At 37.7% G+C, this 13001-nt stretch overlaps 1 protein-coding gene across 1 annotated transcript in view; it reads left to right on the top strand.

The window, feature by feature from the left end:
- Positions 1 to 13001, top strand: part of agbl4 (AGBL carboxypeptidase 4) — a 214602-nt gene that overhangs the window by 133183 nt on the left and 68418 nt on the right. The window lies entirely within an intron of this gene.

Below are 13001 nucleotides of genomic sequence, written 5' to 3'. Positions count from 1 at the left end.
GGAAAATTAAAAATTAAAAGTTTCTTCAGTTGTGAGATCAAACCCGTGAATCCCATCAGGGAAAATCCGACTTTTAAATACAATCATGTACAGTATTTATAGGCTAAAAGGCTACAAAAGCGAAGCAGTAGCCTCGCGGAGGCTGTGTTTTTCTCTTCTGGGAGACTGTGGTCAGGCTGGTGCCTATGCTTTCAGTGGTTGTGTAATCGCAGTGCTTAGCTTTGAGCTGGTCTGTGCTTCTGGAAAATGGCAAGTCCGGTGCAAAGCACGTGAGGGATCAACATTTTGTTCTCGGCGTATTGTCCAGGAGACGTTTTGTCATGTCAAATGAGTTTAGTCCAATCTGAATTTGTGTTCGTGTCGTTCTGTTAAAAATAAGCCAAATTCTCAGCAACGGACCGTTTGTGATCAGTCTTATGAATATGAACTTGCACAAAAACGGGCCCTGCTAAGGTTGTCCACAGTTATCTAAGCTAAACCAACAGGAAAGTAACAGCCGGAATATATTTTTCCTATCTCCGTTGTCTGATTTATGTTGTTTTCTGTTTTGTATCAAAAGAGCATTAAGCTTTAGATAATGGATATGGCTGTATTGTTCAATTTGAAAAAATCTTAAATCATTTGTTTTTGTTTTTTTTGTTCCTTTATGATGCCAAAAAAAGTAATATGCGGATGTTCTTGGGGGAAAAAATAGTTAGTATTGCTTTGGCCTGTTTCACTAACCTACATTCTGAGATTGTCAATCAAATGCTGAGGACCCGCCCGCATGCCACAGCAATTCCCAAAACTGCCCAGTATTCCGCTATAGCAAGAACGGCAACTTCCTGTTGCGCTCACACTTTTTTCATGCTCACGATTACAATAAAGGACCCTACTCAGAGTCAGTCTTATTTAACAACCAATATTCTCAGCTCTGCTAGTGAAAGAAATGTATTTTTGATAAAACACAAGTTCAGGTTATTATTAGTCTGAAAATAAGCATGTAGAGTCACAGTCCTACCTCATTGCTGCTCATCGTCTGTGTTCCTAAGACAGTCTCGCCACCCTCGTACCTCGTTCAGAGATATATATCAGTCTGTATGGTATAGAATCATTTCAGATGTCGTATTTTACTCCCTTAACTGTGTTAATGTTTCTGTGGCAGTAGATGGTGTTTCCTTGCAGTAATTCAATTTTTATCCCATTGATGGTGCTACAGCAGGCATGGGTTGTCTAATCTGTGTCACTTACCTCAGATGGTGCTAATTTTTCTACTTTTCTGGAGGTCGTTCCGCTTTGCATGAATTAAACTGGTTAATGTTCATTTTATAGCAGCAGGAATTTTGGGATAAAAATAAAGCATCAGATTAAAGAATCTTAGGAATTGCATCCGGCATGTCGTAAAAATTTAGTTTTTCATATTTAGAGTAAGACATACCTCTCTAACAAATTACCTCACGTACTCTGTTCCAAATTAACAGACTATTAAAACCATGCACGCAGGATCTTTCCGTGGCCATATAACCTTGTCTTTATTGTACAATACAAACCTGATGCTGGAGTAAGAAACCTGATAATCCAAACCATCTACCTAAATATTACTGGGCAGTTGACTCACAGCAATGTGGTCCTCAGCAGTTAATGTGAAAGTCAATCCCACTGTAGAAATACAGTGCAACTAACATGGTAGTCTTACATTTGGTGGTGGTGGTGATGATATTTTGTAGTACGTTAACTGTAGGGTGTTTTCTTAACTTACCAAAGTGGTTCCCTCCCAAATAAACTCTTTGTTGTTGTCATTAAGAACTGTTTGGGAACAAAGCCTCCAATTTGCATTTCAGTTCAGCGAAAACGGTCTCAGAAATACGGGTGTGTTGAGCGCCTGCCGCTCAGCAGAACGTAAATTAGTCTGTCCACGAAAATACAATCAGTCGCATGTTTCCATGACATTTTTTATTAATACAGACAGTTGATTCATTTAGAGCGTTTAACGTGACAACTGAAGGCAAACTGTGGGATTTTGTTAGCGAACACTTTCCTGTTGAGACGTTTTTGATGATTGTGTGTCATGTGAAGCGACATTTTCATTTAACTTTTTGTGTCTTTATCATGTCTGTCATCTCTTCATTCTTGCTGCTGAATAAATATCTAGAAACCTATATATATATATATATATATATATACATGTATATGTGTGTGTGTATATATATATATATATATGTATATGTATGTGTATATATGTGTGTGTGTGTGTATTAATCAATATTTTTCGGGAGAGTCGTTGATGGAGAATGTCGGATGAAATAACTGTGAACATGCTCTCTTTCAGGTCTGCGTTTGTGGGTGGTTGTGGGTATTTTCTTTTTATATGGTCACATACTGGTTAGTATTGGTTTTACCACGGAGTCAGCGAGGGCTGCTGTCAGTGGGATCTTCCTTCTCACAACAGTCCCTGTTCCCCATACGTTAGGTCTGCTTTACTTGCACACAGATCAAGCCTAAGCCTGGACTAAAAGGACTCTCAGTGGAGAATTGTTATTCATACTGTGTTTTTAGGCTGAACCTGGCTTAATTTCAGCTAAACTTGGCCTCACTGCACCTTGAGTCTGACTCCTCTTTCATTCAAAAAATTCACAAAATTCTAACCTATCATTGAAGTAAGGCAATTGAATGTAGGGGGTAAATCTCATTGTGAAATAAATGCTTTCTCTAGTTCACGTTGGCCACAGTTATTGGCACCCAATTATTGCAACGTCTTTTCCCCAAGATAACAGCTCTGAGTTTTCTCCTATAATGCCTGAAATGTTTGGAGAACATCTGATCATCATGGTGTGCCATTTGAAGTTCCAGTCGTGTTTGACAGCTGAATATACTGGAGTTTGTTTTTGGATGAGAGAGCATAGTTTTTCTTGAAACCCTCCCGAACAACATGTGGTGATGTAGGGGCTGTTTGATCTTTTTTTTTAGGCTTTCTGACTCCAAGACTCAACTAAACTGCAGTTCTCCAGCTGTGGTCCTTGGAGAGTCTTTGGCCACTCAAACACTCCTCCTCACCGTGTATTAGGACGTTATACAGGTGCATCTCAATAAATTAGAATGTGGAAAAGTTCATTTGGTCTTATGAAGTATTCTAATTTGTTGAGATAGTGAATTGGTGGGTTTTTGTTAAATGTGAGCCAAAATCATCACAATTAAAATCACAATTTTAAAATTAAAATTACTTCAGTCTGTGTGCATTGAATTTATTTAATACACAAGTTTCACAATTTGAGTTGAATTACTGAAATAAATGAACTTTTCCATGACATTCTAATTTATTGAGATGCACCTGTAGACACACGTCCTCTTCCAGGCAGATTTGTAACATTTTTATTTGATTGGAACGTCTTAATTATTGCCCTGATGGTGGAAATGGGGATTTTCGATGCTTTAGCTCTTTTCTTACAACCACTTTCTATTTTATGAAGCTCAACAATCTCGTTCTGCACATCGGAACTATATTGTTTGGTTTTACTCCTTTTGATGGATGATTAAGGAAATTTGGCCTTTGTGCTCCTCATATTTATAATCCTGTGGAACAGGAAGTCATGGCTGGACAATTTCATGCTCCTAGTCACCCTGGTGCTAAAAAATTTAAATATGAATGGGAATATACTTCAGAGATATTTTACTCATAAGAATGTCTAGGGGTGCCAATAATTGTAGCCAACATGCATTGGAGAAAAACATTTCATCATGAGATTTTCTCCCCACTTTCAAATTTTTTACTTCAATGAATCTTAGAATTTTGGTGAATTATTTGAATGAAAGATCAAAAAGGTCAACGATGCGGATTCATTTTCACAGCCGCCTTTGCTCATATTTACCAAGGGTGCCGATATTAGTGGAGGGCACTGTATTTGTGAACTTATGTTCAGCTATTATTTTTAATAGTTAACATTTAACTATTTATTCGGGTCATCAATGCTCGGTAAATATTGGTTGCAGACACTGAGATTTACTTTAAATTTCACCAAGCTGATTATTCACCAAAAACTCCCACAGATCATGTTTTCATGCCATCTTAAGTCTTTTTTTTTTTTTTTTTTGACGTAACAAAGTGGTTATATCTAAGTGTGAGCTGTTTACCTACTTTTTTCAATTAGTCTTCCCATTAACAACATTATATCGTTCATTCAGACTGATTCGTGAATGTGGGACACGCATGAACACAAGAGGTGGGATTTATGGCATGACCCAATCACAGCTGAACATAACCAGTCATATCCAATCATATCGCGAATGAGGCATTGCCTCCTCTCACGTGACTTTCCCCCATTCATTCTCAAATACCCCCCAGTAAACTTACCACACACTTTATGCGGTCTGTTAAAATTCAGAGGTGAGAGAGATGCGGATTACCTCTGTAACTTTATCTGCTGGTGTCGCTGTTGGGAAATGTTTCTTTAGAAAAAAAAGTGATTTATACACCTTTTATTGTTATATTTTGTAATATTGGTGTTTTATTTTTGTACTATAATTTTTTTTCTTATCCAATATTTTGAGAAGCCACTGCCTCCCTTGCCTCCTCCTATTTTCTCATATAAAACAATATAATAGATAATCTGAAACCAAAACACGTCGAATTTGAATTCACCGTATATTCATATATATTCTCAGCATATCAGTCTATTCACACTATAATTCTATGAAAATTCTAAGAGCATTTAACATCACCCAGCACTGCTTACTACCTATATGAAGTGTATAATGTGGATTCTGGAAGATCAGCCACCCCCATCCTGTGTCCTTGACTCGATTGGACACAGACACGCACATTCACAGGAGGGATGTGATGTTTGTGTTTGATGTGTGGAGTTGAGGTGAGAAGGACTGCAAATGGGTTCAGGATTAAAAGCAAGATTGATCTGAGTCAAAGAAAGATAAGCACACTGCCCTGTCTGAGTTATTGAGGAGGCGTGACATTGATATCAGACCACACACACACGTTCACACACTGAGAAGTCCAGGTTGCATTGAGCTCTTGTAATAAATGAGAGTGTCAAAAACCTATTCTAATATTAACTGAGCAATTAGATGATGGAGTTGGAATCGCCAGCTTACTGGAAACTTCTTCCCATTCCTGCATGTTTTCCCAGAATCTCAAAGATCTTTCATAGATCCTTAAAACATTTTCGACTGAACAAACGAGCAATTATCTGTCATGGAGATAACAGTCTTCCTTTAGTATTTAACACTTCCACTGCTCGCTCGCTCTTGACTCTTTTCAAGCTGCTAAGCACTTTTCAGCCAAATGTTATTGCCTACCTATGCAGTCTCTCTCCCTCTCTGTATTTCTCACTCGCTCCATCAGCCCAAGGGGACTGCTGAATGTCATTAAAAATAACAGTATCCACATGACTGTAATATTTTGCAGTGGTGTTATTGACAGAGAGATGATTTAGTGTAGTAATGATGGATTGAGTTGGGCGTCAGGGCCGGCACATGCAGGGACGTGTGTTCACTGCAGAGAGACTTGCTCCAATTCCCTCCATTTCATTGCATTAGATTTTTCACCCTCCAGAAGAAAAAGTACAGAAAACTCTCAGTGTGTTTTAAAGTGCATTCATCTTTAGGTTCGATTTGAGTTTTGAGGCTATAACTTTTCAGTGTTCTGTCAGCTCGGAGTGGACGGGGAGTTCTGGAAAGAGAAAGGGAAATGGTATTGAGACATGGCATGGCTTATTCAAACTCACAAGTCCTACTTTTTTTTTCTCCCAGTTGTATACATGCAAATAAACCAGACACATCGGTCAAGGTTTTTAACCAGTACTTTAGTATTTTAAACTATTACAGTGTTTATTATAGTTTGAATAAGCTGTTAATTGTTGTTGTTGTTGTTGTTTTTTAAGTAATTTTGTGCTTTTGTCATTTTTTTGTAGCCTTATTTTCTGTTTTAATAATTTTACTTCAACTTACTTTATTTGCCAAGGCAACATTTCGAATTTTCGCTTTTCTAATTTTAATTGAGGTTTTCTTAATATTTTAAAGTATTTATGCTTCATTACAGTTGCTGATTTAACTAACAATAACAGCACTGTTTTAGCATCACTTTATTGACTCATTGGCATGCTTTAAAGAGTTAAAACATTTTTACCCAGAAGTAGATTAAAATTGCAAAACGACTATTCAAACCAATGATAACAAGATGCCACTGACTCAATTAAATATAAGGTTATGTGACAACAGTGAAAAGTACCATTTGACAGGATTTCTGTTCCATATTGCATATTGTCTATATGCATACAGTATATATGTCTATAGCCTAAACTTTGAAAAAACTTATAATTATGCATTATATTATGTATGTTTGACGTTGTCCTTCACGTTTATTTCAGCATTACTTGCTGTTTCTTTGTAATTATTTGTCAAATTTATTAGCAATTTCTGAGTGAAAATTGTTTCAAAGACAGTTTTTTCATACTGTGTAGTTTGTTAGTATTCCTTTCCGCTGATAGCAAATTGATACAGGTCTATTACTGAATCTCTGCTGAAATCACTGCTGAATTTCCCTCTGATCTCTGGGCGAGTATGGAAGAGGGTGAGCAGATGAGAGGAAGATAGGGCAGAAAGGGATGAGGGCGGGGCCTGTGAGAGACATGTTTGATTGGCACTTGTGAAATGTGCTTGTTGTCACATCACCGAAAACCCCGATGACCCTGAGCGCTATTTTATTGTATCCAGCCGCGGTGACAGCAGACTGGGGATGGGCAGCAGATGCGTTGCTGGGCGTGGGGCTCTTTAATCAGGGCCCGCTTCCAGCCCGACGTCCATCACGGCCTTCATTGATGTGCTGTCACAGAGACGCTGCCGTCAGCAGCAGGGCTTCACACATCATCCTTTACCTGCAGCTCGGCACTCCACTCGTCATTCTTTAGCAGCGGGAGCGACCGGTGGGACAAACACTGTCACCAAAGGGGGGCTGGAGTGATGGAGGCGGCATGGAATTGGAAATATGTGGAGATGAATAGAACTTTCGGGCAGCTGTTTAGAATTCCACAAGTGATGATAATAAACCGGTGAAGCTTTGCAAAAGTAGCCGTGCGCTGTGTGCGTCAAAACCAGCAGAGCATTTAATACAATGAAGCATAAGGCAGAATATCAGTGACAGTTCACATGTGCGCTCGCTCTTGCTTTTTGATATACATGAAACATGAACATAAAAGCCCAGAGGGAATGAAATGTAGTTTTCCAGTTGAAAGACCCAGTGAAACGCGTCCTCGTCCGGTTGACATTTTCCACACCCCAAAACCAAAGTTCCCTCAAAAGCTTGGAATGATCAATACATTTTTTTCTGTCACTAGAGTGAACGCGTAGTAGCGTATTCCTTTTTTTTTTTTTTTTTCAGAATTTTTTTTTTTTTTTTTTTTTGCGTTTTGCATTTTAATTTTCCTGACCATTATTTTTGAGGAAGGTCGTACGTTAGTCTGTAAATGCTATTAACCTATGCACACAGCTCTCCATAGCACAGAAACAAATCAATGGGCGAGATCTTGCTCTAGGTAAATAGTTTTTTATGGCTGTGATGTATTGATGCATGGACATTGATTCGGTCCAGCCCTCAATCTGAAAAACGTTGAACAATACTTCAGAGAGGGAAGGAAAAGAAGAGACAAGGACAAATCGCACACTGATCTTCTTTTTACATGGCCAGCCGGGTCTTTCTGTGCTTTTCTGTTGATGAGAAATAGACTTTGCTATAATGCATTCTGCCTTTAGTTTCAAACCTTCTTAAGAGAGTTCACCCAAAATGGAATTCTTACATTATTTACACATGTCACTCCAAACCTTACTTTCTTTCATGAAACACTTTTTAAGATGTAAGGAATGGGGCTTTTTGAAAGTATGACTAGTACCTATGATTCATGCACCATGTTCTAAGTCTTCTGAAGCAATTAATAGTTTTTTTTCTGTGAGGAATAGAACAAAATTAACAGTTTAATGCTCTGAAAATCTCAGTATCCAGCTTAGCTTGGCAGGTTCATGAGTCCATTTTGTGAATGAATTGTTCATTTGAGTTGGATCTTTTCAATTAATCATTTGATTCCATTTATCAGTCTGTATGATTCCTTGATGAATCTAATGACTTTCTGATTCATTTCTCCATCTTGCTGATATAAATGAAGTAATGTGGTCATATGAGTTGTATGGACTAGCTACTTTTATAAATGCTTGTATTGAGTAGTTTTTCATCCTGTTTGAAGCTTTAAAGCATCTGTCCCCATTCATTGTAACTGCATGGAAAACAGTGTTAAAATACTTTGTCATTCCAGCGTTCCCACTATAAGTAAGCCATTTCTATGCTTTTTTTTCTTTTTTACACAAAGTGTAAACACAACATTGTGGTTCTGTGGTGCTTTTATAAGATTTTTTTTTACTTTTTGACTGATAACATAAGCATACAGTGATAATGCCATGCTGAACAAAACATCACAAAAATAAAATATTGCTCTGATTTTGAGCAGTCCAGAGCAAAATTGGCTCAACAAATGGTGTTTGCTTGGAGTGGGACTATCTGTTATCTTGACCAGTGGCAGATAAAGGGAGTGTTCAGGGGAAACTTGTTCAAAACTCTTAATATATTTACAATTTCATTTGGTGATGTAGAAACTATGCACATCACCGTTAAGCATGGAAATAATGCAGCTAGAAGTCTATTTTAACAATGGGATCTTTTTTCAAGCTGTGCTTATCTCCCGAGCGCATAGACTGCAATGTCCGCAGTGCTTAATGTCAATGGTTGAGATGGCCTGTTGCACTGGTGCCTCCTCTTATGTTTCAGTATCACGCTGACAGCGTTTGATTGATTTGTGTGAACCAGAACTGTGTCAGATCGGGCCCTATTAAAATAAACAGCTCGCCGCAGAAGAAACGGGTTAACTGGCTGAGAGAGTCAGATGTCTGATTTATTTTCCTCTCCTCCGCGTGTCAGGCAGAAGGCTCTCTAAATGACTTCGATTAACGCAGAATGCTCCCGCAATTAAAAAATCCAAAGCTATCATGAATTTTTCATACTGGGAATGTTTAAGCTAATTATGGCTCAAAATGGAGCTCTTTGCCGAGGCGCAGCAGAGTCGTCTGACATTGACAGCCAATGTCACTGTCACAGAGCTGCTCTTTAGCAACACTTCTAATCATCAGAGCTGCTTAGTATTCATGTCATTGTTTCTTTCTTTTCTCTCAGCCTTTCTTTCTCTTATACTAGCCAGACAGTCTCTTCTAAATGTGTTAAATTGTCTTCATATGATGACATCAGTAGTCATATCACGGTATGAAAGCTAGGCAAGATGTTCAGTCTAGAATAACATTTAGTTGAACAGTTTAATGGTAACACATCTATAGCACATTATCATATGTACAAATTTGATAAACTTCTAACTAACAGGCAAACAGTTTATCACTATTATACCATTATTTATTACACAACTTTATGAATAGTACTTGATTTGATTGTTCAGTTGTGGGCATCACATCATGGACTTGCGGTCTTATCTTGCATCTGGTGCCATCTTGCATCTCAGTTATCAAGCTCAGTGAACATGACCCAAGTGACTTCTGTATTTTGTTTTGTTTTGGTTTTTTTGACAAAAAGCATACTGGTGTGGGTGGGTGTGTGTGTTGTTGCTAGGCCGTAGGGCTGGGTAAAAAATATCGATATCTCGATTTTAATTCGATTCTCATTTTTACGAAACGATATCGATTCTTAAATCCCAAGAATCGATTAGTCTTGTTTTCAGTTAATGTACGGAACATTGAAGGGCATCTCCCATCCAATATATCGCAATAAGCATTGTGCTTTTGTACTTTTAATATGAAACAAAGTCTCAGATTTCAAATTCTGTCGGTTGTATTGCAATATTCAAACAATGATTGCCGTTTTGACGCTGTTTAATGTGGAGTGACAGATCGCTGTAGCGCCTCGATCAACAGACGCGGCAGCGCGAGGCGCACGTGAACTGATCGTCTCCTCAACATTAATACCAGTTTCAGCGCAAAATAAACATGACTAAACATCCGAAGGTAAGTTAAAAGAAACAGTACAACTTTACAATCCGTATCCTGTCTCATGTAATCACTCAATAAGTGTTTCAGCCACGCAAAGACGTCGATATAACGGCTTGTAAACAATGTCAAGTAACGTCACCTCAGAAAAAAACATATTCGGTGACCATAAACTCATTAGTCAGCTAGAAAAATAAACTGTAGAGAGGGGCATTTTGCTAAATATATGCACCATATAAATTTATTATAATTTTTACTTTTCTTCAATGTTTAAGTTATATTTTTTATGACAGCCACCATATAAATGTAAAAAAAAAAAAAATAAAAGTAAAAAAAAAAAAACCGAATTGAAGTAGAAATATTATGTAATTGTAACTTTTATTATAAAAACTTCATTAAATGTAATTTAAGCAGTTGTATAGCCAAAAAAGCAGTCAGTTTTAACCTTCAATATAGTCATGTAGTACCAACTGATTTTCATGTGTACCTGATATATATCCAAAATAATAGACATTGAATCGAATCGAATCGAATTGAACTGAATCGAATCGCAATCTTGTGAATGAGAATCGAATCGTGAAATTTGTGTCAAAACCCAGCCCTACTAGGCCGATTGTTTTGTACTTTGTAAAACTTTTTTTTTTTTTGCCAAATAGCATACTGATTTGAGTTTAAATTAAGTAATTATATTTTTATACTTATTTTATAGATTATTACTTATATGTTACCTGAATAATTCAATAACTCATATAACTCAAATCAGTATTGTATGTCCATATATTTATCTATCTGTTGAGTAAAAAAAGAAAGTGCATCTTGTTCTTTTTGCAAAGTCTAGCCATCCAATAGCTTTGTACAAAGAACTGGTGTAAGTGAACTGTTCCTTTAAGAAAACATTAACAGTGTAATATATTAGTCAATACACTTTAGTCAGCATTATTTGGAGATAGTAGATCACACAATACTGGCAGACAGCTCCTTTGTGCCAAGGCTAAGAAACAGAACCAAAGGCAATTTGTACAATAGTTTATTGGTTTTGAGGAGTCGATGCCAATGAAATATTCATAGACTTAGATTTTGCCAAAATTATGAGTGACAGCTTGCCTCTTGCAGATGAAGGATTGTGGCAGAGTAAACAAAAACAAATTCTCTAAATTAAAATGTTCAGATTGTTGTTTCCATAACAGCTCTCAGCGTTTGGCCTGTGGTCCGTAGCATGGGTTATTATTACATTTTTTTTTTTAATTCAGAGGTAGGTTGACTTGACATTCAGTAGGAGCTGCTATATTACACATTATACAGCTACATGCCCCTAATATGAGCGAAACCCTTCTATAAGTGAGGCATACAATTGCATTCATCTCCCTTGTTTGCAGTCATTAAATAAACTGCCTGATAGAACAACTGGATTCTTTTTAGGATGCATTGTTTGGCCTTTTGAGTGTCCAGGCATTGCAAAGGAAATCTATTTTAGTGACCATATAATAGTAAAACACTCCATAAGAAGTGGGCAGCAGTTACTTAGCGTGCTGTTTTATTTAAATGGTAATCACGTGTGATTTAAAGAGCCATTGCTTATGTAGTGGAGCAAGCAGATCTTCAAATACATACCAGCTCTGGTGAGGAAGACTGCTGGAGTTTGTCTTTGCCCATCTTCGCTTTTTAACTGCACTACAAAGTTTTGTATGGAGATGACATCTTCCCCCGTTACTCTGAATAATTAATTAGACATGATGAATTATTCCGTACTCAATGCCACAATCACCGGTACACACATGTGCACACAGTCGTTTGTGTGTGTGTGTGTGTGTGGCAGGTATTCAATTTTCAGAGCTCTGGTGATTAGTATTCTCAAGGTTCACCTGTGTTTCTCTGAAGGTTCATGTGGACAAAAGCCGCAAAAAAAGTGTCAAGCCTCAGTATGAGGAAGTGAACTTTCATTTCCTGAGATCGCGGTGCTCTGCGAGGACTGAAGAGATGGTTTTTCGTGGCTGAAAAGGAAAATACAAAAGCTTCATATTGGGCCAAAGAACCTTCGTTTGCTAGAGCTCTGGCTTGCTTTGAGACTAGTCTTCGCCATGAGATGAAGAGGCCTCACTGTGCAAGAGCTGAGTACAAATGGCAAGAAACCAAACTAATATAGAGTTATTTCAAATCTCAGCTCTGAAGATCCTTCCTTGTTCTTCTGTAAGCCTTTTCATGCCCATTCCCATGAGAGAATGGTTACCAAGACTGAGCTGGGTGCTTTAAAAGTCTCCAGGTTGGTTTTACCAGCGTTGTTGGACATGAATACTGGCTCTTTGGATGTCACCCCTGCGGAGGGATTAAAGGCAGCTGGGAGTTACGCTCACTAAAGTCGCTGCTTAATAACTGCGGTCTGAGGGTTTTGTTTTGAATCACTTGAGACTCTTTGAGTGGTGGCACGTGTATGTATTTTAGTGTGCAAGGGTGTGTGTTGTACAAGAGCGGGGTGAAAGAGGTGTTGATAGCTTGGCAGGCAGGAGGGGATCTGGCCGTAGCCACAAAGGCATCAGTAAAGGGGATGCCTTGATTGGCCTCCCAGAGAAACAGAGAGAATCTAATGTGGAAAGAGGAAACAACTCAAGCTGTAAGCTTGAAAAGCCACTGTCATGTTTTGTAAGTCTGCAGTCAGCACGCCTCAACAAAGACACTCACTTGCGTTCAAAAACAACTGGATGGGGTGCAACAGAACAGAACATATTGCAGCATTTTTAAAGTGTGTCTTTACTACTTTTTAAAGCACCTTTTTAACAGTGTCTTTAAAATGTGTGGTGCAAGATGATGTAAAACTGGGAGATGGGATGCAATGGGCAAAAAATGGTTTAGTAATATGAAGTATCTTAATTTGTGGGATTTTAAATATTGATATAAATGTGATTAATTATGAATTATATATATATATATATATATATATATATATATATAAAAGAATAAATCATCAGTTATATGCATTTAATTTG

This window comes from Sinocyclocheilus anshuiensis, unplaced genomic scaffold, assembly GCF_001515605.1.
Source record: "Sinocyclocheilus anshuiensis isolate Anshui unplaced genomic scaffold, SAMN03320099.WGS_v1.1 scaffold107, whole genome shotgun sequence".
NCBI classification, from domain to species: domain Eukaryota; kingdom Metazoa; phylum Chordata; class Actinopteri; order Cypriniformes; family Cyprinidae; genus Sinocyclocheilus; species Sinocyclocheilus anshuiensis.
The sequence above is the reverse complement of the archived record's forward strand: the minus strand, read 5'-3'. Positions and strand labels throughout refer to the sequence as shown.